Source organism: Lepidochelys kempii, chromosome 24 (genome assembly GCF_965140285.1).
Source record: "Lepidochelys kempii isolate rLepKem1 chromosome 24, rLepKem1.hap1, whole genome shotgun sequence".
NCBI lineage: Eukaryota > Metazoa > Chordata > Testudines > Cheloniidae > Lepidochelys > Lepidochelys kempii.
This window is the reverse complement of record NC_136403.1, coordinates 18348394-18374059: the sequence shown is the minus strand read 5'-3', so window position 1 is coordinate 18374059 and position 25666 is coordinate 18348394. Positions and strand designations below refer to the sequence as shown.

Genomic DNA, 25666 nt, shown 5'->3' with positions numbered 1-25666 from the left:
AGCGTTTCTTGAGCCGTGGATTCTGTCATCCTACCCTCTCTGTTTTTAACTAACTTTACACCCGAGGTTTGGAAATAAACAAACAAAACTTGGCTGTAAAATTTTGCTGTACTGGAATAGGATACCTATTCTCTGATAGTGATTGTCAGCCTACAGAAAAAGACAATTCCCTTTGTCTCTGCTCTGGCCCCAAATCAAAGCAAAAAACCTCCAACTACTTGGTAACCTGCTTATCAGCAGCCCCAAAGGAAAAAAAATTTCGTGTTCAAATCTGTGCTCCTTCTAAAAAAAAATCAAAATCCTAACCCCCCCCCCCCCCCCGCCACCATGTCAAGGTTGCTTCCCCACTCCGAACTCTAGGGTACAGATGTGGGGACCTGCATGAAAACCTCCTAAGCTTACTTTCACCAGCTTAGGTTAAAACTTCCCCAAGGTACAAATTAATTTTGTCCTTTGCCCCTAGATTTCTACTGCCACCACCAAACTTTAACTGGGTTTACTGGGAAACGTAGTTTGGTCACGTCTTTCCCTCCCAAATCCTCCCAACCCTTGCACCCCACTTCCTGGGGAAGGTTTGGTACAAATCCTCAACAATTTGAATAGGTGACCACAGACCCAAACCCTTGGATCTTAGAACAATGAAAAAGCATTGAGTTTCCTTACAAGAAAACTTTTAATAGAAGTAGAAAAGAATCACCTCTGTAAAATCAGGATGGCAAATACCTTACAGGGGAATTAAATTCAAAACAGAGAGAATCCCTCTAGGCAAAACCTTAAGTTACAAAAAGACACACAGACAGGAATATCCATTCTATTCAGCACAGCTATTTTCTCAGCCATTTAAAGAAATCATAACCTAACACATAACTAGCTAGATTACTTACTAAGTTCTAAGAGTCCATTTCTGTTCTGTCCCCGGCAAAAGCATCACACAGACAGACAAAGACCCTTTGTTTTTCTCCCTCCTCCCAGCTTTTGAAAGTATCTTATCTCCTCATTGGTCATTTTGGTCAGGTGCCAGCGAGGTTACCTTTAGCTTCTTAACCCTTTACAGGTGAGAGGATTTTTCCTCTGGAGAGGAGGGATTATAAAGGAGTTTACCCTTCCCTTTCTATTTATGACAACAGGTGAAAGTGTTTTTCCACGGGGCATGGGGATTTTATAGCTCCGGGGACAGAAAGGTGGTTCCCCTTCCCTTTATATTTATGACAGGTCCTTTCTTATGTTATTCTAAAAATACATAAGTGTCACAGCCACATTGTGACTGACAAATAACTTCCTTTCTCAATTCCACCGTGTAATTATAAGATAACTCCACTGGGATATAAATATTGTTCTTACAGTTCAGTGGATAGTACATAGAGCTGCACAAACAAGTCATTGTGTCAGGAAATTTTAGCTCGTACTGACTTCACTAGTGCTTTATATCTGGCCTGTTGTAAAATGAGGCAAACATCAAGATAAGCTGATGTACCCCATGGAAGACCTATGTGTACCCCTGGAGTACACGGACCCCTGGCTGAGAACCACTGATCTCCACTAACGCACAAGGGAATTGGCCTCAAGACACATTGCATCACCTGATCAGCCAATGTCACATGCAGGGTTGTGAAATCTCCCATCTCCGGGTCCACCAGGATGTCATGGGGCAGCCCCAGCCGATCCCCCAGGGGGCAGGTATTTGCCAACCTGCCGGATAAAACCACAGCCAGATGCTTCCTTGCTGTTCTGCTCACCGCAGCTAACATCCAGGCACCATGTGGGTGGCTCTGCCCCTCTGCCTGCTGTCCGCTCTCCTGGCCACAGGTGAGTCCCATCCATCCCCGGGCAGAGGGAACTGGGTGGTGGGGTCGGGCATTCACTTGGGGAACGTGCTGCTGTCAATGGTGGATTCTGGGGTCAGGATGGAATTTGTGGGTAAAACCAGCGAGAGGAAAACCCGGAGTCACATTCCCCTGGCTGAATCGGGGAGAACAGGGATTGGAGCCTGGGACTCCCACAGCCCACGCTAGGGGCCTGGCCAGCGGGTCTGAGTCCCTCTGTCCTTGCTTCTTCTCGTTCCTCCTCCAGCTCTCGCCCAAGCTTGGGGTCATCCCGATGAGGAGCAGCTCCCCCGTCCACATGTCGTCCTGCCTAGAAATGTTCCCCTGCCTGTCAGCGCTGAGATTCCTGCCAGGACTCCTGGCTTCATTCCCCGGGTTTGAAAGGGGAATGCGGGTGCAACGGGTGGGGGCTGGGAGCCAGGACTCCTCAGATCATTCCCCAGCTGTGGAAGAGGGCTGGGGTGTAGTGAGTTTGAGCAGAGATGGCTGCAAATCAGGACTCCCGGGTTCTGTCCGTGGCTCTGAAAGAGGTGTGGGATCTCGTGGGTTAGAGTGGGCTGGGAGTCAGGAGTGAGGACTTCTCGGCTGTCTTCTTGGTTCTAAGCCTGAATTGAACACATCTTTTTTCTACCTCAGTTTCCCTATTTCTTAGATGGGGAGAATATCACTTTGCTACCATCTAGGGACATAGAAGGGGCAGGGGAAGGCGTTCTGAGGTTTAATTGATGTTTCCACATGAAAGCTCTAAAAAAACCAAAGTGGGAAAATCTCTTTCTTTCTTTCTTTCTTTCTTTCTTTCTTTCTTTCTTTCTTTCTTTCTTTCTTTCTTTCTTAAAACTACCTTACGCTCACGTCATAAATTAAAGGCCCCCACGCTCTGGAGAGGAAAGAGTTGATGCTCCTGGGATCTCTGGCTGGAGGTGCACAGCCATCTATCCAAAGGCTTAACAAGCGTCAATCGTATTCTGAATAAGAGAATTAGCAGGATCAGCCATGAAAAGTGGACTAAAGTCGAGTGTGGCTGAGAGGCAGAGGCCTGGAGCAGAGAGTGACGGCGGGGTGTGTGTGTGTGTGTGAAAGGTTCACCGCAAAGCCAGGCAGAAACCCCTCTTCAGAGCAGCCGAATTCTTGTTTTTCTGTCTACACAGACGTGTGGGGTTTGTTCGCAGGCACAAGCTGCACCCCAGATAGCCACATCAGCACCTGAAAATGTATTCTAGCCACAGACACTCAGGCAGCAAACAGACTTGTCTGCAGCATTGAGTCAGATACAAATGACCAGCTAGCAAGATGCCTTTCCCCATCCGGAGAGTTAAATGGAACTGGGCAGAACTGCTGCAAAAGCAGGTGGCATTTCTCCAAGATTTGTCTGCCCACACGTTCACTGAGGAGGCATTGGTGGTAACAACTCCCACAGCGCCACCTCTTGGTTGCTGGTGGTATTTCACCCACGGGCACTGCCTGAGGAGGGGTGTGGAGCTGGGGTTTGTACTGAGAAGGGATTTTTTCCAACCTCCAGGGAGCGCTCTGCAATGCGAGGTGTGTGAGTCTAAAGAGCAATCGTGCTCCGGCTCCCTGCAGCCCTGTGCCCCCTCGGAAGGGACCTGCATCACCGTCGTGGCAGAGTTCAGACTGGGTGAGTGAAAGAAGATTTCTACTAAGTATAGACACCATTGTCCTCCTGAAGCCAGGGGTCGAACCCAGGATTCCTGGCTCCCAGCCCCTCCCCCTACTCTAACCAATAGGCTCCGCTCTTCTCCAGGAGCAGGGACTGCTCAGTCTGGAAAGATAATGTCATAGACAGGGGACGGGATGAGATGGGGAATTGCAGTGGGTGGCTGTTGGGCCTGGATCAGAAAGAAGACAGGATTTTATCCGGGTGAGGGGGAAGATGAGATTAGTTGGGCGTGGGGTGGATGGAACAGAAGGGGAGGATGGAGCAGCTGGGGGTCCATTTTGGAGTTCAGAGGTGATGCTCTGTTTCTCTTCCACAGAGGGATTCTCCTTGTCCTACACGGCTAAATCGTGCCTAGAGCCCAAGAACTGTGAGCCTGGCCCCTTCTCGCTGACCTACGCGTACAATGTCACCGTGTGGGCGAACATCGCCTGCTGTGACACTGACGGCTGCAACGCTGGGGCCATCCCAGGTGTGTGTCTGCTGCAAACCTAGAGCCCTGCTCCGGCCACACCCGCCTGGAGAGAACCCAGGAGTCCTGGCTCCCAGCCCCCCTGCTCTAACCACTAGACCCCACTCCCTTCCCTGAGGTGGGATCGAGCCCAGCGTGTAGTGACTCCCCACCCCTGGCTGACTGTGTGTGTCTGACTGTTCTCAGTGCCAACTGTGAGCTCCGTCCCCAACGGCCGGCAGTGCCCGTCATGCTTCAACCTGTGGGGAGGAAACTGTCAGGACAACAAGCTCTTGGCCTGCACCGGAGCCGAGGACCATTGTGTTGAGGAATCTGGGATATTAACACTGGGTAAGTCCTCCAGATGTGGGAGGGGTCTAAACACAGAGCACGAGGTGGAGCCCAGGTGTCCTGGCTTAGTCCCAGGCCCCCTTGCTCTGACCCACTAGACTCCACTCCCCTGGCAGAGTTGCAGAGAGAACCCAGGAGTCCTACTTGCCGAGATGCCAAAGGAGCACTCAAGGAGGATAAAACCACTGCGGGGAAACTAAATGAATTCTGTGCATCGGTCTTCACGGCTGAGGCTGGGGGGGAGATTCCCAAACCGGAACCATTCTGTTTTCATGACAAATCTGAGGAACTGTCCCAGATTGAGGAGTCATTACAGGAGGTTTTGCAACAAATTGATAAATTAAACAGTAATAAGTCACCAGGTCCAGATGGGTTTCGCCCAAGAGATCGGAAGGAACTCAAATGTCAAATTACAGAACGACTTATTGTGGTTTGTAACTTAGCATTTAAATCAGCTTCTGTCCCAACTGGCTGGAGGACGTCTAATGACACGCCAATTTTTAAAAAGGGCTCCAGAGGTGATCCTTTCAACTACAGGCCAATAAGTCTGACTTCAGTACAGGGCAAGCTCATTGAAACTACAGGAAAGAAGAGAATTGTCAGCCACATAGATGAACATAATTTGTTGTGGAAGGATCAACATGGTTTCGGTAAAGGGAAATCACGCCTCACCAATCTACTAGAATTCTCTGAGGGGGTCAACAAGCGTGTGAACAAGGGGAATCCAGTGGATACAGTGTACTTAGATTTTGAGAAAGCCTTTGAAAAGGTCCCTCACCAAAGGCTCTTCAGAAACGTGAGCTGTCATGGGATAAAATCCTCTCATGGCTCAGTAACTTGTTAAAAGATAGGGAAAAACAGGTAGGAAGAAATGGTCAGTTTTCAGAACGGAGAGAGGTAAAAAGTGGGAGTCCCCCAGGGATCTGCACTGGGCCCAGTCCTATTCATAGAATCATAGAATATCAGGGTTGGAAGGGACCTCAGGAGGTCATATAGTCCAACCCCCTGCTCAAAGCAGGACCAATCCCCAATTAAATCATCCCAGCCAGGGCTTTCTCAAGCCTGACCTTAAAACCTTCTAAGGAAGGAGATTCTACCACCTCCCTAGTTAACGCATTCCAGTGTTTCAGCACCCTCCTAGTGAAAAAGTTTTTCCTAATATCCAACCTAAACCTCCCCCACTGCAACTTGAGACCATTACTACTTGTCCTGTCATCTTTTACCACTGAGAATAGTCTAGAACCATCCTCTTTGGAACCACCTCTCAGGTAGTTGAAAGCAGCTATCAAATCCCTCCTCATTCTTCTCTTCTGTAGACTAAACAATCCCAGCTCCCTCAGCCTCTCCTCATAAGTCATGTGCTCCAGACCCCTAATCATTTTTGTTGTCCTTCGCTGGACTCTCTCCAATTTATCCACATCCTTCCTGTAGTGTGGGGCCCAAAACTGGACAAAGTACTCCAGATGAGGCCTCACCAATGTCGAATAGAGGGGGATGATCACGTCCCTCGATCTGTTGGCTATGCCCCTACTTATAAATCCCAAAATGCCATTGGCCTTCTTGGCAACAAGGGCACACTGCTGACTCATATCCAGCTTCTCGTCCACTGTCACCCCTAGGTCCTTTCCCGCAGAACTGCTGCCTAGCCATTCGGTCCCTAGTCTGTAGCTGTGCATTGGGTTCTTCCGTCCTAAGTGCAGGACCCTGCACTTATCCTTATTGAACCTCATCAGATTTCTTTTGGCCCAATCCTCCAATTTGTCTAGGGCCCTCTGTATCCTAACCCTACCTGCCACCGTATCTACCACTCCTCCTAATTTATCTACCACTCCTCCGCAAATTTGCTGAGAGTGCAATCCACACCATCCTCCAGATCATTTATGAAGATATTGAACAAAACTGGCCCCAGGACTGACCCTTGAGGGACTCCACTTGATACCGGCTGCCAACTAGACATGGAGCCATTGATCACTACCTGTTGAGCCCGACAATCTAGCCAACTTTCTATCCACCTTATAGTGCAGTCATCCAGCCCATACTTCTTTAACTTGCTGGCAAGAATACTGTGGGAGACCGTGTCAAAAGCTTTGCTAAAGTCAAGAAACAATACATCCACTGCTTTCCCTTCATCCACAGAACCAGTAATCTCATCATAGAAGGCGATTAGATTAGTCAGGCATGACCTTCCCTTGGCGAATCCATGATGACTGTTCCTGATCACTTTTCTCTCATGTAAGTGCTTCAGGATTGATTCCTTGAGGACCTGCTCCATGATTTTTCCAGGGACTGAGGTGAGGCTGACTGGCCTGTAGTTCCCAGCATCCTCCTTCTTCCCTTTTTTAAAGATGGGCACTACATTAGCCTTTTTCCAGTCATCCGGGACTTCCCCCATTCGCCACGAGTTTTCAAAGATAATGCCAATGGCCCTGCAATCACATCCACCAACTCCTTTAGCACTCTCGGATGCAATGCATCCGGCCCCATGGACTTGTGCATGTCCAGCTTTTCTAAATAGTCCCGAACCACCTCTGTCTCCACAGAGGGCTGGCCACCTATTCCCCATGCTGTGATGCCCAGCGCAGCAGTCTGGGAGCTGACCTTGTTCCTGAAGACAGAGTCAAAAAAGCATTGAGTACATTAGCTATTCACCATATTCCGAAATGTTCTGGAAAAAGGGGTAAATAGTGAGGTGGCAAAATTTGCAGAAGATACAAACCTACTCAAGATAGTTAAGTCCAAAGCTTACTGTGAAGAAGTACTAAAGGGTCTCTCAAAACAGGGTGACTGGGCAACAAAACGGCAGAGGAAATTCAATATTGATAAATGCTAAATAATGCACATGGGCAAACATAATCCCAATTAGACATACACAATGATGGGTCAAATTTACCACTCAAGAAAGATCTTGGAGTCACTATGGATAGTTCTCTGAAATCATCCACTCCATGTGCAGCGGCTGTGAAAACAGCAAACAGAATGCTGGGAATAATTAAGAAAGGGACAGAGAATAGGACAGAAAAAATCGTGTTGCCTCAATATAAATCCATGGGACGCCCACAGCTTGAACACTGAGTGCGGATGTGGTCGCCCTGTCTCCAAAAAGATCTACTGGAATTGGAAAAGCTTCAGAAAAGCCCAACCAAAATGACGAGGGGGATGGAACGGCTGCCATATGAGGAGAGATTAATAAGAGTGGGACTTTTAATCCTGGAAAAGAGATGGCTAAGGGGGGATAGGAAAGAGTTCTGTAAAAGGTTGAAGGGTGTGAAGAAAGTGTTATTACTCTTTCTAACATATGAACTAGGAGCCACCAAATGAAATGAACGGGCAGCAGGTTTAAAAAAACAAAAGGAAGCACTGCTTCACACAACGCACAGTCAACCTGTGGAAGTCATTGCCGGGAAATCTTGTGAAGGCGAAGGGTTCAAACAGGAACTAGAGAAGTTCCTGGAGGACAGGTCCATCTGTGGCTATAGCCAGGATGGGCAGTGATGGTGGCCCTAGCCTCTGTTTGCCAGGAGCTGGGAATGGGCGACAGGGGATGGATCACTGGATGGTTCCCTGTTCTGTTCATTCCCTCTGGGGCACCTGGCATTGGCCAGAGGATACTGGGCTAGATGGACCTTTGGGGTGACCCAGGGGGGCCGTTCCTCTGTTATGTTCTCACGTTGTTCCAGCCCCCTGCTCTGAGCACTAGACCCCAGTCTGCCTGCAGAGCCGGGTGCAGTCCTGCTGGGAGGGGAGTGTGTGAGAGACCTCATGGGGGTTGGGGGGGGGATGTGGGAGCCTCTGATCATGTCTGTCTCCCCCCGTACAGGTGACATCACCGTGATAAAGATTGCGGCTGGATGTGGCTCGCCTGGCGCCTGCGTGAAGAGAGTGGGGGTGAAGAAATACTCCCAGGGCATGGTGGAGATGTTGATCTGGGCCGAGTGCTACCCAGCTCCCAGGGCCGGTGGAGGCATCGGGGAGCCCTGAGTCCCGGACTAGCATCCTTCCCTTCTGCTGCGTGCCGGGCTGCAGTGCACCTCCCTTCAGCAGCCACTGGCTGCTGCTTCTCTTTGGGGGAGATTGCGGGTTCCTTTTGTGCATTGGTTGAATAAAGCGAGTTGTGGGGAAAGTACCCCCCATGATCTCTGATCTTCCCTGGGGAAGGAGGGCTGTGGGAAGGAGAGGCCGTGGCTCACCCAGCTGTCCAGGCGGGCGGGAACGCCCTGGAGGGGAGAAATGTCCTTCTAGGTTGATTTTGCAGGGCTCAGTTCGTCCCGCTCTCTGGAGCGGCTCCACTGGGAGTGCCGGGCTCAGGGAAGGTGTCAGGAAACAGGGCAGATCCCCCCAACCGGTGGTGCTCTGTGAGCAGATTTCACCCAGCGTGAACTCCTGGATCGCTGCCCCCGTCTGACCCCGGAGTCACAGCCAGTCCCCTCAGATACTCTCAGACAAGCCGGACTTTGTGAGGAAAGGTCACGTACACCCCAAACCAGCCCACCCAGGTTGTTCCCAGCCCCAGGAGACCGGTCACTTACCCCAGAGCCACGGGACCCCAGATCCTCCACTAAAGGCAACCCTGGCAGCCAGGTCTGTAGGAAACTCGCTAAAGGTTCGTGAGCTAAGGAAAGGAAATGAGGGTCACAAGGGGTTAAAGGCGGTAAAATTCATGCCCAGATGAGTCGCATTCTGTAATTCCAAACGGTGGCGGTGATGGAAGAACCTGCCATTCTCCCAAGTCTTTTCAGGTGCCCCCAGACGGTCTCCGGGGATCCCTGCTTTGCATCTGGTTCTGGTCCCTGTAAGAGTCCAGCCAGCCCAGCGAGGCAGGATCCTTCCCTGAATCCATCCTTACAGCTTCTTCTCCCAGAGAACAAGCTGGCAGGGCCCCCACCCACGTGGGCTTTGCCTTCGATGAGGGAGGGAGGAACGCGGCAGTCAGCACACACGATGGCCCCTGCCTTTGGACTCAGCACTTTCCTGGTGCGAAAGTTCCTCCTTAGCATCCCTCCACCGTCTCTGCTGGGTCAGTGAGTCCCAGGGCTGTGCTCAGGGTGAATGGTTGTTACTCCGCGAAAACAGCAGACGGGGAAGGGAAAACCATACCACGGCCCATTGGTTTTCATGAAATTGAAACTCCAAACACACTGTTCTACCTTCGCCATGCCTTTGATCTCGGCCAGGGGCTCTCGACCTTTCCAGACCGCTGTACCCATTGTGGCAGTCTGATGTGTCTTGCATAGCCCAAGTTTCCCCTCACTTAAAGCTACTTGCTTCCAAAACCAGACATGGAGTCTAAATTAGCTGTTCCCAGTCAAGAAAGAGATCTTGGAGTCACAGTGGATAGTTCACAGTACGCAGTGCATGTCAAAAAAGAGAACAGAATGTTGGGAATCATTAAGAAAGGGAGAGATAATGAGACAGTAAATGTCATATTGCCCCTATATAAATCCATGCTACTCCCATTCTTGAAAACTGTGTGGAGATGTGGTCACCTCAGCGTATAAAAGAGATATCGGAATTGGAAAATCATAGAATCATAGAATCATAGAATATCAGGATTGGAAGGGACCCCAGAAGGTCATCTAGTCCAACCCCCTTCTTGAAGCAGGACCAATTCCCAGTTAAATCATCCCAGCCAGGGCTTTGTCAAGCCTGACCTTAAAAACCTCTAAGGAAGGAGATTCTACCACCTCCCTAGGTAACGCATTCCAGTGTTTCACCACCCTCTTAGTGAAAAAGTTTTTCCTAATATCCAATCTAAACCTCCCCCACTGCAACTTGAGACCATTACTCCTCGTTCTGTCATCTGCTACCATTGAGAACAGTCTAGAGCCATCCTCTTTGGAACCCCCTTTCAGGTAGTTGAAAGCAGCTGTCAAATTCCCCCTCATTCTTCTCTTCTGCAGGCTAAACAATCCCAGCTCCCTCAGCCTCTCCTCATAAGTCATGTGTTCCAGACCCCAAATAATTTTTGTTGCCCTTCGCTGGACTCTCTCCAATTTATCCACATCCTTCTTGTAGTGTGGGGCCCAAAACTGGACACAGTACTCCAGATGACACCTCACCAATGTCGAATAGAGGGGAACGATCACGTCCCTCGATCTGCTCGCTATGCCCCTACTTATACATCCCAAAATGCCATTGGCCTTCTTGGCAACAAGGGCACACTGCTGACTCATATCCAGCTTCTCGTCCACTGTCACCCCTAGGTCCTTTTCCGCAGAACTGCTGCCTAGCCATTCGGTCCGTAGTCTGTAGCTGTGCATTGGGTTCCTCCGTCCTAAGTGCAGGACCCTGCACTTATCCTTATTGAACCTCATCAGATTTCTTTTGGCCCAATCCTCCAATTTGTCTAGGTCCCTCTGTATCCTATCCCTCCCCTCCAGCGTATCTACCACTCCTCCCAGTTTAGTATCATCCGCAAATTTGCTGAGGGTGCAATCCACACCATCCTCCAGATCATTTATGAAGATATTGAACAAAACCGGCCCCAGGACCAACCCCTGGGGCACTCCACTTGATACCGGCTGCCAACTAGACATGGAGCCATTGATCACTGCCCGTTGAGCCCGACAATCTAGCCAACTTTCTACCCACCTTATAGTGCATTCATCCAGCCCATACTTCCTTAACTTGCTGACAAGAATACTGTGGGAGACCGTGTCAAAAGCTTTGCTAAAGTCAAGAAACAATACATCCACTGTATTCAGAAAAGATTCAGAAAAGGGTCATAAAATTATTAGGGGGATGGAACAGCTCCGTGAGGAGAGATTCATAAGAGTGGGACTTTTCAGCTTGGAAAAGAGACGGACAAGGGTGGATAGGAGAGAGGTCTAGAAAATCATGAGTGGTGTGGAGAAAGTAGATAAGGAAGTGTTATTTACTCCTTCTCATAACACAAGAACTAGGGGCCACCAAATGAAATTAAGAGGCAGTAGGTTTAAAAAAACAAAGGGAAGTGTTTTTTCACATAATGCACCATCAACCTGTGGAACTCCTTGCCAGAGGAATGTGCAAATTCCAAAAGTAAACTGGGTTCAAAAAAGAGCTAGATAAATTCATGGAGGATAGGGCCATCAATGGCTATTAGCCAGGCTGGGTAGGGATGGTGTCCTTAGCCTCTGTTTGCCAGAAGCTGTGAATGGATGACAGGGGATGGAACACTTGATGTTTGATTACCTGTTCTGTTCATTCCCTCTGGGCAGCTGGCATTGGCCACTGTCGGAAGACAGGATACTGGGTTAGATGGACCTTTGGTCTGACCCAGTGTGGCCCTGTCAGGGTTCCTTCCCCACTCTGAACTCGAGGGTACAGATGTGGGGACCCGCAGGAAAGACCCCCTCAGCTTATTCTTACCAGCTTAGGTTAAAAACTTCCCCAAGGTACAAACTTTGCCTTGTCCTTGAACCGTACGCTGCCACCACCAAGCGTCTTACACAAAGACCAGGGAAAGAGCCCACTTGGATATGTCTTCCCCCAAAATATCACTTGGTCCTGGGGAAGGCTTGATAAGAATCCTCCCCAATTTGTACAAGTGAACACAGACCCAAACCCTTGGATCTTCAGAACAATGAAAAAGCAAACAGGTTCTTAAAAGAAGAATTTGAATGAAAGAAAAGGTGAAAGAATCACCCCTGTAAAATCAGGATGGTAAATACCTTCCAGGGTAATCAAATTGGGTGCATTGGGTTCTTCCATCCTGAGTGCAGGACCCTGCACTTATCCTTATTGAACCTCATCAGATTTCTTTTGGTCCAATCCTCCAATTTGTCCAGGTCCCTCTGTATCCTATCCCTGCCCTCCAGCGTATCTACCATTCCTCCCAGTTTAGTATCATCAGCAAATTTGCTGAGAGTGCAATCCACACCATCCTCCAGATCATTTATGAAGATATTGAACAAAACCGGCCCCAGGGGCACTCCACTTGACACCGGCTGCCAACTAGACATGGAGCCATTGATCACTACCCTTTGAGCCCGACAATCTAGCCAACTTTCTACCCACCTTATATTGCATTCATCCAGCCCTTACTTCTTTAACTTGCTGACAAGAATACTGTGGGAGACCGTGCCAAAAGCTTTGCTAAAGTCAAGAAACAATACATCCACTGCTTTCCCTTCATCCACAGAACCAGTAATCGCATCATAGAAGGCGATTAGATTAGTCAGGCATGACCTTCCCTTGGTGAATCCGTGCTGACTGTTCCTGATGACTTTCCTCTCATGTAAGTGTTTCAGGATTGATTCTTTGAGGAGCTGCTCCATGATTTTTCTGGGGACTGAGGTGAGGCTGACTAGCCTGTAGTTCCCAGGATCCTCCTTCTTCCCTTTTTTAAAGATTGGCACTACATTAGCCTTTTTCCAGTCATCCGGGACTTCCCCGGTTCGCCACGAGTTTTCAAAGATAATGGCCAATGGCTCTGCAATCACAGCCGCCAATTCCTTCAGCACTCTCGGATGCAACTTGTCCGGCCCCATGGACTTGTGCACGTCCAGCTTTTCTAAATAGTCCCTAACCACCTCTATCTCCACAGAGGGCTGGCCATCTACTCCCCATGCTGTGATGCCCAGCGCAGCAGTCTGGGAGCTGACCTTGTTCGTGAAGACAGAGGCAAAAAAAGCATTGAGTACATTAGCTTTTTCCACATCCTCTGTCACTAGGTTGCCTCCCTCATTCATTAAGGGGCCCACACTTTCCTTGGCTTTCTTCTTGTTGCCAACATACCTGAAGAAACCCTTCTTGTTACTCTTGACATCTCTGGCTAGCTGCAGCTCCAGGTGCGATTTGGCCCTCCTGATTTCATTCCTACATGCCCGAGCAATATTTTTATACTCATCCCTGGTCATATGTCCAACCTTCCACTTCTTGTAAGCTTCTTTTTTATGTTTAAGATCCGCTAGGATTTCACCATTAAGCCAAGCTGGTCGCCTGCCATACTTACTATTCTTTCGACACATCAGGATGGTTTGTCCCTGTAACCTCAACAGGGATTCCTTGAAATACAGCCAGCTCTCCTGGACTCCTTTCCCCTTCATGTTAGTCCCCCAGGGGATCCTACCCATCCGTTCCCTGAGGGAGTCGAAGTCTGCTTTCCTGAAGTCCAGGGTCCGTATCCTGCTGCTTACCTTTCTTCCCTGTGTCAGGATCCTGAACTCAACCAACTCATGGTCACTACCTCCCAGATTCCCATCCACTTTTGCTTCCCCCACTAATTCTTCCCGGTTTGTGAGCAGCAGGTCAAGAAAAGCGCCCCCCCTAGTTGGCTCCTCTAGCACTTGCACCAGGAAATTGTCCCCTACGCTTTCCAAAAACTTCCTGGATTGTCTGTGCACCGCTGTATTGCTCTCCCAGCAGATATCAGGAAAATTAAAGTCACCCATGAGAACCAGGGCATGCGATTTAGTAGCTTCTGCAAGCTGCCGGAAGAAAGCCTCATCCACCTCATCCCCCTGGTCCGGTGGTCTATAGCAGACTCCCACCACTACATCACTCTTGTTGCTCACACTTCTAAACTTAATCCAGAGACACTCAGGTTTTTCTGCAGTTTCGTACCGGAGTTCTGAGCAGTCATACTGCTCCCTTCCATACAGTGCTACTCCCCCACCTTTTCTACCCTGCCTGTCCTTCCTGAACAATTTATAACCGTCCATGACAGTACTCCAGTCATGTGAGTTATCCCACCAAGTCTCTGTTATTCCAATCACGTCATAATTCCTTGAAATCACCAGGACCTCCAGTTCTCCCTGCTTGTTTCCAAGGCTTTGTGCATTCGTATATAAGCACTTGAGATAAGCTGCTGATCGCCCCTCATTCTCAGTATGAGGCAGAAGCCCTCCCCTCACAGACATTCCTGCCTGTGCTTCCTCCCGGTATCCCGCTTTCCCACTTACCTCAGGGCTTTGGTCTCCTTCCCCCGGTGAACCAAATTTAAAGCCCTCCTCACTAGGTTAGCCAGGCTGCTCGCAAAGATACTCTTCCCTCTCTTCGTAAGGTGGAGCCCGTCTCTGCCCAGCACTCCTCCTTCATGGAACACCATCCCATGGTCAAAGAATCCAAAGCCTTCTCTCCGACACCACCTGCGTAGCCATTCGTTGACTTCCACGATTCGATGGTCCCGAACCAGGCCTTTTCCTTCCACGGGGAGGATGGACGAGAACACCACTTGCGCCTCAAATTCCTTTATCCTTCTTCCCAGAGCCACGTAGTCCGTAGTGATCTGCTCAAGGTCATTCTTGGCAGTATCATTGGTGCCCACATGGAGAAGCAGGAAGGGGTAGCGATCCGAGGGCTTGATGAGTCTCGGCAGTCTCTACGTCACATTGCAAATCTTAGCCCCCAGCAAGCAGCAGACTTCTCGGTTTTCCCGGTCAGGGCGGCAGAGAGATGACTCAGACCCCCGGAGTAGAGAGTCCCCGACCACCACCACCCGCCAAGCTTAGGTTAAAACTTCCCCAAGGTAGAAATTAATTTTACCCTTTGCCCTTGGATTTCCACTGCCACCAACAAACTTTATCTGTGTTTACTGGGGAACGTAGCTTGGACACGTCTTTCCCCCCAAATCCTGCAAACAGTTTTCTTACAAGAAGACTTTTAATAGAAGTAAAGGAATCACCTCTGTAGAATCAGGATGGTAGATACCTTACAGAGTAATTACATTAAAAACATAGAGATTCCCTCTAGGCAAAACCTTAAGTTCCAAAAAAGACACACAGACAGGAATAGTCATTCTATTCATCACAATTCTTTTCTCGGCCAATTAAAGAAATCGTAATCTATATATATATACATATACCTAGCTAGATTACTTACAAAAAGTACGACGACTCCATTCCTTTTCTATCCCCGGCAAAAGCAGCATATAGACAGACCCAGACCCTTTGTTTTTCTCCCTCCTCCCAGCTTTTGAAAGTATCTTGTCTCCTCATTGGTCGTTTTGGTCAGGTGCCAGCGAGGTTACCTTTAGCTTCTTAACCCTTTACAGGCGAGAGGAATTTTCCTCTGGCCAGGAGAGATTTTAAAGGGGTTTACCCTTCCCTTTATATTTATGACACCCCCCCCAAATCTCAGCTGGCTGAAACGCTGGCTGGGATTTCTTCCTGGAGCTCTAGGAAAAACAGAGTTAATAAGACACATGCACCTCTAAATATACTACCAAGTACATAAAGACTTACAATCTTTTCCACATCTCAAGGATGATTTTAACCAGTTGATTGTGGGAAACTTTCACGGGAGAGTGCATCAGCCACTTTGTCAGAAGCTCCTGAGATGTGTTGGATGTCGAAATCAAAATCTTGGAGAGCTCAACTTCACCGAAGAAGTGTTTTGTTATTTCCCGTAGCAGTATGAAGCCACTGTAGTGCAGCATGGTCGGTTTGCAGGTGGAAACGCCGTCCCCAAACGTATGGGCATAGCTTTTCCAGGACGTAGACAATGGCGAAACATTCTTTTTCACTGACTGACCAGTTGTTTTCCCTCTCAGACAGTTTTTTGCTGAGAAACACTACAGGGTGGAATTCTTGATCAGGTCCTTTCTGTATTAAAACTGCTCCCACACCACGCTCGGACGCATCTGTGGTTACGAGGAATGGTTTGTCAAAGTCTGGGGCCCTTAGTACAGGGTCAGACATGAGTGTCGCTTTAAGCTGGTGAAAGGCCTCCTGACACTTTTTGGTCCACTGAACAGCATTTGGCGGTTTCTTTTTGGTTAGGTCTCTCAGTGGGGCGGCGATTTGGTACAAATTGTCTGTAATAACCAGCCAAGCCTAAGAAGGATTGAACCTGTTTCTTTGACTTTGGGACAGGCCACTTTTGGATCGCATCCACTTTGGCTTGTAGGGCGCTGACAGTTCCTTGACCCACCTGGTGTCCAAGGTAAGTCACTCTGTTTAGGCCTATTTGACACTTCTTGACCTTAACAGTTAGTCCTGCCTCCCTTATGCGCTCAAGGATTTTTGTAGATGTTCCAGGTGTTCTGCCCAGGAATCTGAAAATATGGCCACATCGTCAAGGTAGGCGACTGCATATTCTCCTAATCCCGCTAGGAGACCATCTACAAGTCTTTGGAAGGTGGCGGGTGCATTCCGCAGCCCGAAAGGGAGGACATTAAATTCATACAGCCCGAGATGTGCGATGAAGGCTGACCTTTCCTTGGCGGATTCATCTAGCGGTACCTGCCAGTTCCCCTTGGTTAAGTCCAAGGTAGAGATGAATTGGGCCCGCCCCAGTTCATCTGTGCGTGGCATTGGATAGTTTTCTGGGTGAGTTACAGCATTCAGCTTATGGTAGTCCATGCAAAAACGTATCTTCCCATCTGGTTTGGGAACTAGAACCACTGGAGATGCCCATGCACTCTGTAACATATCCTGGATCTCCCGGTCTATAGCAGTTTTAGCTTGAGGATACACCCGGTAAGGTTGGACTTTAATTGGGTGAGCATTACCTGTGTCAATGGAGTGGTATGCCCGTTCAGTCAGTCCTGGGGTGGATGAGATCGTCGGCGCATAGCTTGTGCACAGCTCCTTGGTCTGCTGTCACTGCATACGCCCAAGGGTCATGGAGAGGTTCACCTCTTCCACACCACAAACAGTTTTCCCTTTGTAATAGAAACCTTCAGGCCACTCAGCGTCGTCTCCTCCCTGGGCTGGAAACTGACAAACCTTTAATTCTCTGGAAAAAAGGGCTTTAAAGAATTAATATGGTACACCTTAGGCTTTTGGTTGGAGGTGGGGAATGCTATGAGGTAATTAACAGCTCCCAGGAGCTCCTGGACCATGAATGGGCCTTCCCACGATGCTTCCATTTTATGGGCCTGGAGCGCCTTTAAGACCATGACCTGGTCCCCTACTTTGAAGGAACGCTCTCTGGCATGTTTATCATACCAGGCTTTTTGCTCTTTTGGAGCATCCTGTAAGTTTTCTTTAGCAAGGGCTAAAGAGGTTCGGAGGGTGTTTTGTAGGTTGGTTACAAAGTCCAGAATGTTAGTTCCTGGAGAAGGTGTAAATCCCTCCCATTGCTGCTTCACCAACTGTAATGGCCCCTTAACCTCACGGCCATATACAAGTTCAAATGGGGAAAACCCTAAACTGGGATGTGGTACAGCTCTGTAGGCAAAGAGCAACTGCTGCAACACTAGGTCCCGATCGTTGGAGTGCTCATTTACGAATTTACGTATCATGGCCCCCAAAGACCCATTAAACTTCTCCACCATGCCGTTTGTTTGATGGTGGTAAGGAGTGGCAACCAAATGATTTACCCCATGAGCTTCCAAGAGGTTTTCCATAGTTCCTGCCAGGAAATTAGTCCCTGCAGCTGTGAGGATGTCGGAGGGCCAACCTACCCTAGCAAAAATGTCTGCTAGTGCCTGGCACACACTTTTAGCCCTGGGGTTGCTTAGAGCTCCTGCTTCCGGCCATCGGGTGGCAAAATCCATGAAAGTCAGTCAGTACTGCTTCCCTCTGGATCTCAGAAAAGGACCCAGAATATCCACAGCTACTCACTGAAATGGAACTTCAATGATGGGGAGTGGTTGGAGAGGGGCTTTGACCTGGTCTTGGGGTTTTCCCACTCTTTGGCATCCTTCACAAGACCGGACATAGGTAGAAACATCCTTGCCCATTCCCTCCCAGTGGAATGGCCCCCCAAAAACGGTCTTTGGTCCTGTTCAGCCCAGCATGGCCGCTAGGGTGATCTTGGGCTAAGCTCAAGAGCTTGGCCCGGTATTTAGTTGGAACTACCAACTGTCTCTGAGGATGCCAGTCTTCCTGGTGTCCACCAGAGGAGTTTCTTTGTATAAAAGTCCTCTTTCTACAACAAACCTGGATCGGTTAGAAGAGCTGAGAGGCGGTGCGTTGCTCCGTGCCGCTATCCAAGCTCTCTGGAGGCTTTCATCCGCTTCCTGTTCGGTCTTGAACTGTTCCCTTGATGCTGGAGACATCAGTTCCTCATTGGATTGTGGACCTATGCTTGGTCCCTCTGGAAGCAATGTAGGGGATGGGGCTGTTTCCGTTGACTGTGAACCGCTCTCCGCTGGGACACTATGTTGGGGTTCAGGCTCTGGCTGTGCCTCTTGTGTATCGTTATGGGCTGCTGCTGGTTAAGGTTCGGTGGGGCCCTCTGGTGTTGAGGTTGCAAGTACTGGATTCAGTGCTGGCAATGGGTCTGGTGCTGGTTGTTCCTCTGGTTCTGGGACTGGTTCCGTCTGGGTCTCTGGGACTGGATCCACTAGTGCTGTTGCAGACATTGGCCTGGGGTCCAGGTCCATCACCTCTGACCGGCTCCTGATAGAAGTTTCCTGAACAGAGCTATGCCTCAAGGCTCGTTTAGCCTGGCTGCGGGTGACCATTCCCACCCTCTTGGCCCGCTTCACATGATTGGCCAAGTCTTCCCCCAACAGCATGGGGATGGGATATTCATCATAGACTGCAAAAGTCCACATTCCTGACCAGCCCTGGTACTGGACAGGCAATTTGGCTGTAGGCAAATTGAAAGAGTGGGACTTGAAAGGTTGAATTGTCACTTGGATCTCTGGGTTGATTAAATTGGGGTCCACCAATTAAGCATGGATAGCTGACACTTGTGCTCTGGTGTCCCTCCACTCGGCGACCTTCTTCCCGCCCACATTCACAGTTTTCCTCCACTCCAAGGGTATCTGCGAGGCTGTAATCTGTTGGGGTTCTTGGGGCAGTTGGCCTTTACATGCCCCAGCTCGTTCCATTTAAAACATCGTCCAGCTGACGGGTCACTGGGGTGAGGTGGGTTGCTGGAGAATGGGGTGGTGGGACGATAAGGTGTCTGGAGGGTTCTTTGGGAGGTAGGTGGGGCCTTGGGCGGCCCCTGGTAATAGCGTGTGGTCTGGGGTTGTCCCTTCTGGTCTCCGCTCCAACTGCGACCAGTTTTCTTCTTCTCTGCCACCTCTACCCATCTGTCTCTAATCTCTCCTGCCTCGATTACAGTTTGGGCTTCCCATCTAGGATGTGTCTTTCTACTTCCTCAGGAACACCCTCTAAGAATTGTTCCATTTGCATTAGGAAGGGCAAATTTACTGGAGATTCAACACTTGCTCCTGATATCCAGGCATCCCAGTGTTTCACAATGTGGTAGGCATGTCGGGTAAATGACACATCTGGTTTCCACCTTAGGGCTCCGGACCTCCGACGAGAATGCTTAGGTGTTATCCCCATTCTGACTCTCGCCTTGGATTTAAACAGTTCATACTTGTTCATGTGTTCTTTAGGCACTTCAGCCGCCACCTCAGCTAATTGTCCACTGAGCTGCAGCCTCAGCTCTACCATTTATTGGTCTGTAGAGATGCTGTACCCAAGGCAGGCCCTTTTGAAGTTTTCTAAGAAGGCGTCGTTATCATCGCCTGCCTTGTAGGTGGGGAACTTTCTGGGATGGGAAGTGGTACCTTTAGAAGGATTGCTAGGGTTTGTTGGTATATTCTGCTGAGTCTTTACCTTCTCCATCTCCAGTTCATGCTTCCTCTCTTTTTCCTTCTCCTCCTCCACATGCTGCCTCTCTTTTTCCTTCTCTTCCTCCACATGCTTCCTTGCCTCCATTTCCCTCCTGTGGGCAGCCTCCTGTACCTCCTTCTCCAGCCGCATGAGTTCTATCTGCCTTTCATGTTCCTTTTGTTTTTCCCTCAGACTGAAATCTGGCTAATTCCAGCATTTCTTGAGCCGTGGATTTTGTCATCCTAACCTCTCTGTTTTTAACTAACTTTACAGCCGTGGTTTGGAAATAAACAAACAAACAAAACTTGGCTGTAAAATTTTGCTGTGCTGGAATAGGATACCTATTCTCTGATAGTGATTGTCAGCCTACAGAAAAAGACAATTCCCTTTGTCTCTGCTCTGGCCCCAAATCAAAGCAAAAAACCTCCAACTACTTGGAAACCTGCTTATCAGGAGCCCCAAAGGAAAAAAAAAATTCATGTTCAAATCTGTGCTCCCTCTAAAAAAAATCAAAATCCTAAAAAAAAAAAAAAAACCCTGCCACTTTTGTATCCAGGAAAATGGGTAGAACACCGCCCCCACCCCCATTTAGTTTTAGGGGGAAAAAAACCTCAGGTTTTCGAAGACTGTGAATTTCTCTGCAGGAGATTAACTACTCTGCCTCCAGGCAAAGAAAACCTGCAATTCACAAAGATAATCCCCTTTTGTCTCTGCTCTGGCCCCAAAGCAGAGAAAAAACTACTTGCTTTCAGTTGGACCTCCTTTCCAGCAGGCCCAAAGGAAAAAAAAATATTTCCTTTTTAAAATCTGTTTTTCTGGTTCAAAAAAATCTCAAATTGATCTCAAAATGATTTCAGGTTAATCCCACCACTCTGCCACCATGTCAAGGTTCCTTCCCCACTCAGAACTTGAGGGTACAGATGTGGGGACCTGCATGGAAACCTCCTAAGCTTACTTTCACCAGCTTAGGTGAAAACTTCCCCAAGGTACAAATTAATTTTGTCCTTTGCCCCTAGATTTCTACTGCCACCACCAAACTTTAACTGGGTTTACTGGGAAACGTAGTTTGGACACGTCTTTCCCCCCAAATCCTCCCAACACTTGCACCCCACTTCCTGGGGAAGGTTTGGTAATAATCCTCACCAATTTGCATAGGTGACCACAGACCCAAACCCTTGGATCTTAGAATGATGAGAAAGCATTGAGTTTCCTTACAAGAAGACTTTTAATAGAAGTAGAAAAGAATCACCTCTGTAAAATCAGGATGGCAAATACCTTACAGGGGAATTAGATTCAAAACAGAGAGAATCCCTCTAGGCAAAACCTTAAGTTACAAAAAGACACACAGACAGGAATATCCATTCTATTCAGCACAGCTATTTTCTCAGCCATTTAAAGAAATCATAATCTAACACATACCTAGCGAGATTACTTACTAAGTTCTAAGAGTCCATTCCTGTTCTGTCCCCGGCAAAAGCATCACACAGACAGACACAGACCCTTTGTTTTTCTCCCTCCTCCCAGCTTTTGAAAGCATCTTATCTCCTCATTGGTCATTTTGGTCAGGTGCCAGCGAGGTTACCTTTAGCTTCTTAACCCTTTACAGGTGAGAGGATTTTGCCTCTGGAGAGGAGGGATTATAAAGGAGTTTACCCTTCCCTTTCTATTTATGACAACAGGTGAAAGTGTTATGCCACTGGCCATGGGGGATTTTATAGCACCGGGGACAGAAAGGTGGTTCCCCTTCCATTTATATTTATGACACGTCCTTTCTTATGTTATTACATAAGTGTCACGGCCACATTGTGACTGACAAATAGCTTCCTTTCTCAGTTCCACCGTGTAATGATAAGATAACTCCACTGGGATATAAATCTTGTTCTTACAGTTCAGTGGATAGTACATAGAGCTGCACAAACAAGTCATTGTGTCAGGAAATTTTAGCTCGTATTGACTTCACTAGTGCTTTATATCTGGCCTGTTGTAAAATGAGGCAAACATCAAGATAAGCTGATGTACCCCCTGGAAGACCTGTGTGTACCCTGGAGTACACGGACCCCTGGCTGAGAACCACAGATCTCCACTAACGCACAAGGGAATTGTCCTCAAGACACATTGCATCACCTGATCAGCCAAAGTCACATGCAGGGTTGTGAAATCTCCCATCTCCGGGTCCACCAGGATGTCTTGGGGCAGCCCCAGCCGATCGCCTAGGGGGCAGGTATTTGCCATCCTGCCGGATAAAACCACAGCCAGATGCTTCCTCGCTGTTCTGCTCACTGCAGCTAACATCCAGGCACCATGTGGGTGGCTCTGCCCCTCTGCCTGCTGTCCGCTCTCCTGGCCACAGGTGAGTCCCGTGCGTCCCCGGTCACAGGGAGCCAGGTGGTGGGGTCGGGAATTCACTTGGGGAAAGTGCTGCTGTCGATGGTGGATTCTGGGGTCAGGATGGAATTTGTGGGTAAAACCAGCAAGAGGAAAACCCGGAGCCACGTCCCCCGGCTGACTCGGGGAGAGCAGGGATTGGAGCCTGGGACACCCACGGCCAACGCTAGGGGCCTGGCCAGCGGGTCTGAGTCCGTCTGTCCTTCCTACTTCTCGTTCCTCCTCCAGCTCTCGCCCGAGCTTGGGGTCATCCCGATGAGGAGCAGCACCCCCGTCCACATGTCGTCCTGCCTAGAAATGTTCCCCTGCCTGTCAGCGCTGAGATTCCTGCCAGGAATCCAGGGTTCATTCCCCGGGTTTGAAAGGGGAATGGGGGTGCAACGGGTGGGGGCTGGGAGCCAGGACTTCTGGGCTCATTCCCCAGCTGTAGAAGCGGGCTGGGGTGTAGTGAGTTTGAGCAGAGATGGTGGAAATCAGGACTCCCGGGTTCTGTCCGTGGCTCTGAAAGAGGAGTGGGATCTCGTGGGTTAGAGTGGGCTGGGAGTCAGGAGTGAGGACTTCTCAGCTGTCTTCTTGGTTCTAACCCTGAATTGAACACATCTTTTTTCTACCTCAGTTTCCATATTTCTTTGATAGGGATAATATAACTTTGCAACCATCTAGGGACATAGAAGGGTAGGGGAAGGTGTTGTGAGGTTTAATTGATGTTTCCACATGAAAGCTCTAAAAAAACCAAAGTGGGAAAATCTTCCTTTCTTTCTTTCTTAAAACTACCTTATGCTCACGTAATGAATTTAAAGGCCCCCACGCTCTGGAGAGGAAATAGTTGATGCTCCTGGGATCGCTGGCTGGAGACGAACAGCCATTAATCCAAAGGCTTAACAAGCGTCAATCGTATTCTGAAGAAGAGAATTGGCAGGATCAGCGATGAAAAGTGGGTTGAAGTCGAGTGTGGCTGAGCTGATGTAACTCTGAGAGGCAGAGGCCTGGAGCAGAGAGTTACGGCGGGGTGTGTGTGTGTGTGTGTGTGTGAGAAAGGTTCACCACAAAGCCAGGAAGAAACCCCTCTTCAGAGCAGCCGAATTCTTGTTTTTCTGTCTACACAGATGTGTGGGGTTTGTTCGCAGGCACAAGCTGCACCCCAGATAGCCATGTCAGCAGGTGAAAATGTATTCTAGCCACAGACACTCAGGCAACAAACTGACTTGTCTGTGGTTTTGAGTAAGATACAAATGACCAGCTAGCAAGATGCCTTTCTCCCTCCGGAGCGTTAAATGGAACTGGGCAGAACTGCTGCAAAAGCAGGTGGCATTTCTCCAAGATCTGCCTGCCCACACGTTCAGTGAGGAGGCATTGGTGGTAACAACTCCCACAGCGCCACCTCTTGGTTGCTGGTGGTATTTCGTCCACAGGCACTGCCTGGGAGGGGTGGGGAGCCGGGGTTTGTACTGAGAAGGGATTTTTCCAACCTCCAGGGAGCGCTCTGCAATGCGAGGTGTGTGCGTCCAGAGAGCAATCGTGCTCCGGCCCCCTGCAGCCCTGCGCCCCCTGGGAAGGGACCTGCGTCACCGTCGTGGCAGAGATCAGGCTGGGTGAGTGAAAGAAGATTTCTACTAAGTGTAGACACCATTGTCCTCCTGAAGCCACGGGTCAAACCCAGGAATCCTGGCTCCCAGCCCCTCCCCCTACTCTAACCAATAGTCTCCGCTCCTCTCCAGGAGCAGGGACTGCTCAGTCTGGAATGATAATGTCATTGACGGGGGATGGGATGAGATGGGGTATTGCAGTGGGTGGCTGTGGGGCCTGGATCAGACAGAAGAGAGGATTTTATCACGGGGGGTGGGGAGATGAGATTAGTTGGGGGTGGGGTGGATGGAACAAAAGGGGAGGATGGAGCAGCTGGGGGTCCATTGGGGAGTTCATAGGTGATGCTCTATTTCTCTTCCACAGAGGGATCCTCCATGTCCTACACGGGTAAATCGTGCCTGGAGCCCAAGAACTGTGAGCCCAGCCCCTTCTCGCTCACCTACCCGCACAATGTCACCGTGTGGGCGAACATCGCCTGCTGTGACACCGACGGCTGCAACGCCGGGGCCATCCCAGGTGTGTGTCTGCTGCAAACCTAGAGCCCTGCTCCGGCCACACCTGCCTGGAGAGAACCCAGGAGTCCTGGCTCCCAGCCCAAAGCCCCCATCCCTAACCACTAGACCCCACTCGCTTCCCCGAGCTGGGATTGAGCCCAATGTGTGGTGACTCCCCACCCTTGGCTGACTGTGTGTGTCTGACTGTTCTTAGTTCCAACTGTGAGCTCCGTCCCCAACGGCCGGCAGTGCCCGTCGTACCTCAGACTGGGGCCACATCTCTGGAACTGGAAGGAGGTCTTGGCCTGCACCGGCACCGAGGACCATTGTGTTGCGGAATCTGGGTTATTTACACGGGGTAAGTCCTCCAGATGCGGGCGGGGTCTGAACACAGAGCACGAGGTGGAGCCCAGGTGTCCTGGCTCAGTCCCAGCCCCCCTTGCTCTGACCCACTAGAGTCCAGTCCCCTGGCAGAGTTGCAGAGAGAACCCTGGAGTCCTAGTTGCTGAGAGGCCAAAGGAGCACCCAAGGAGGATAAGGCCACTGCAGAGAAAGTAAATGAATTCTGTGCATCGGTCTTCACGGTTGAGGCTGGGAGGGAGATTCTCAAACCTGAGCCATTCTGTTTTGGTGACAAATCTGAGGAACTGTCCCAGATTGAGGAGTCATTACAGGAGTTTTTGCAAGAAATTGATAAATTAAACAGTAATAAGTCACCAGGACCAGATGGGATTCGCCCAAGAGTTCGGAGGGAACTCAAATGTCAAATTACAGAACTACTAACTGTGGTTTGTAACCTACCATTTAAATCAGCTTCTGTCTCAACTGGCTGGAGGACAGCTAATGACACGCCTGTTTCGAAAAAGGGCTTGTTAGCCGATGGCCAAGGATGTTTGGTGAGGTGCCAGCTATGCCCGTTTATACCATCCGTGACTTTAACCGCTAGGACGCACTGTCCCTTCGCGGCGGGCAGCCCGGGCTAGGCTGACGGATGCCCCAAGGTCCTAACGACCCGTGACTTTAACTGCTAGAGCTCAGAGCTCCTTCGCAGCGGGCAGCCAGGATTGACTGACAGGTGCCCCAAGAGTTTGCCCCATGGAGGCGGCACAACTCAACGCAAGGCTCTTAGTACTCCCACCTAATGGCCAGGCTTTAGAGCCAAAACGGCTGAGGTTCTTTAATTGTGTTGGCTGCTTTACAGTAAACCAGAGAAAACAAGTCAGGCTTATGCACAAAAGGTTACCAAAATTTATTAAGCTAGATTCTAATCATGTGGTTACAAAATTGCTAGTGCCTACTTATTTAAATGTAGAGATGTTACACACACAAACAGGTTACAAAACTGAAGCCACAATCCCAAAGAAAGAAAACAAAGTATAGAGCTCTATTTCAAAATAAATGTACACTAAAGATAGGAGATCAGGTGTGGGTGCTTCTTACCCTCCTTGCATCTCTCG

At 49.4% G+C, this 25666-nt stretch overlaps 1 pseudogene; it reads left to right on the top strand.

The window, feature by feature from the left end:
- The first annotated feature begins 1712 nt into the window (after positions 1–1712).
- On the top strand, positions 1713–8278 carry LOC144929857 (phospholipase A2 inhibitor and Ly6/PLAUR domain-containing protein-like; annotated as a pseudogene).
- Positions 8279–25666: the final 17388 nt, after the last annotated feature.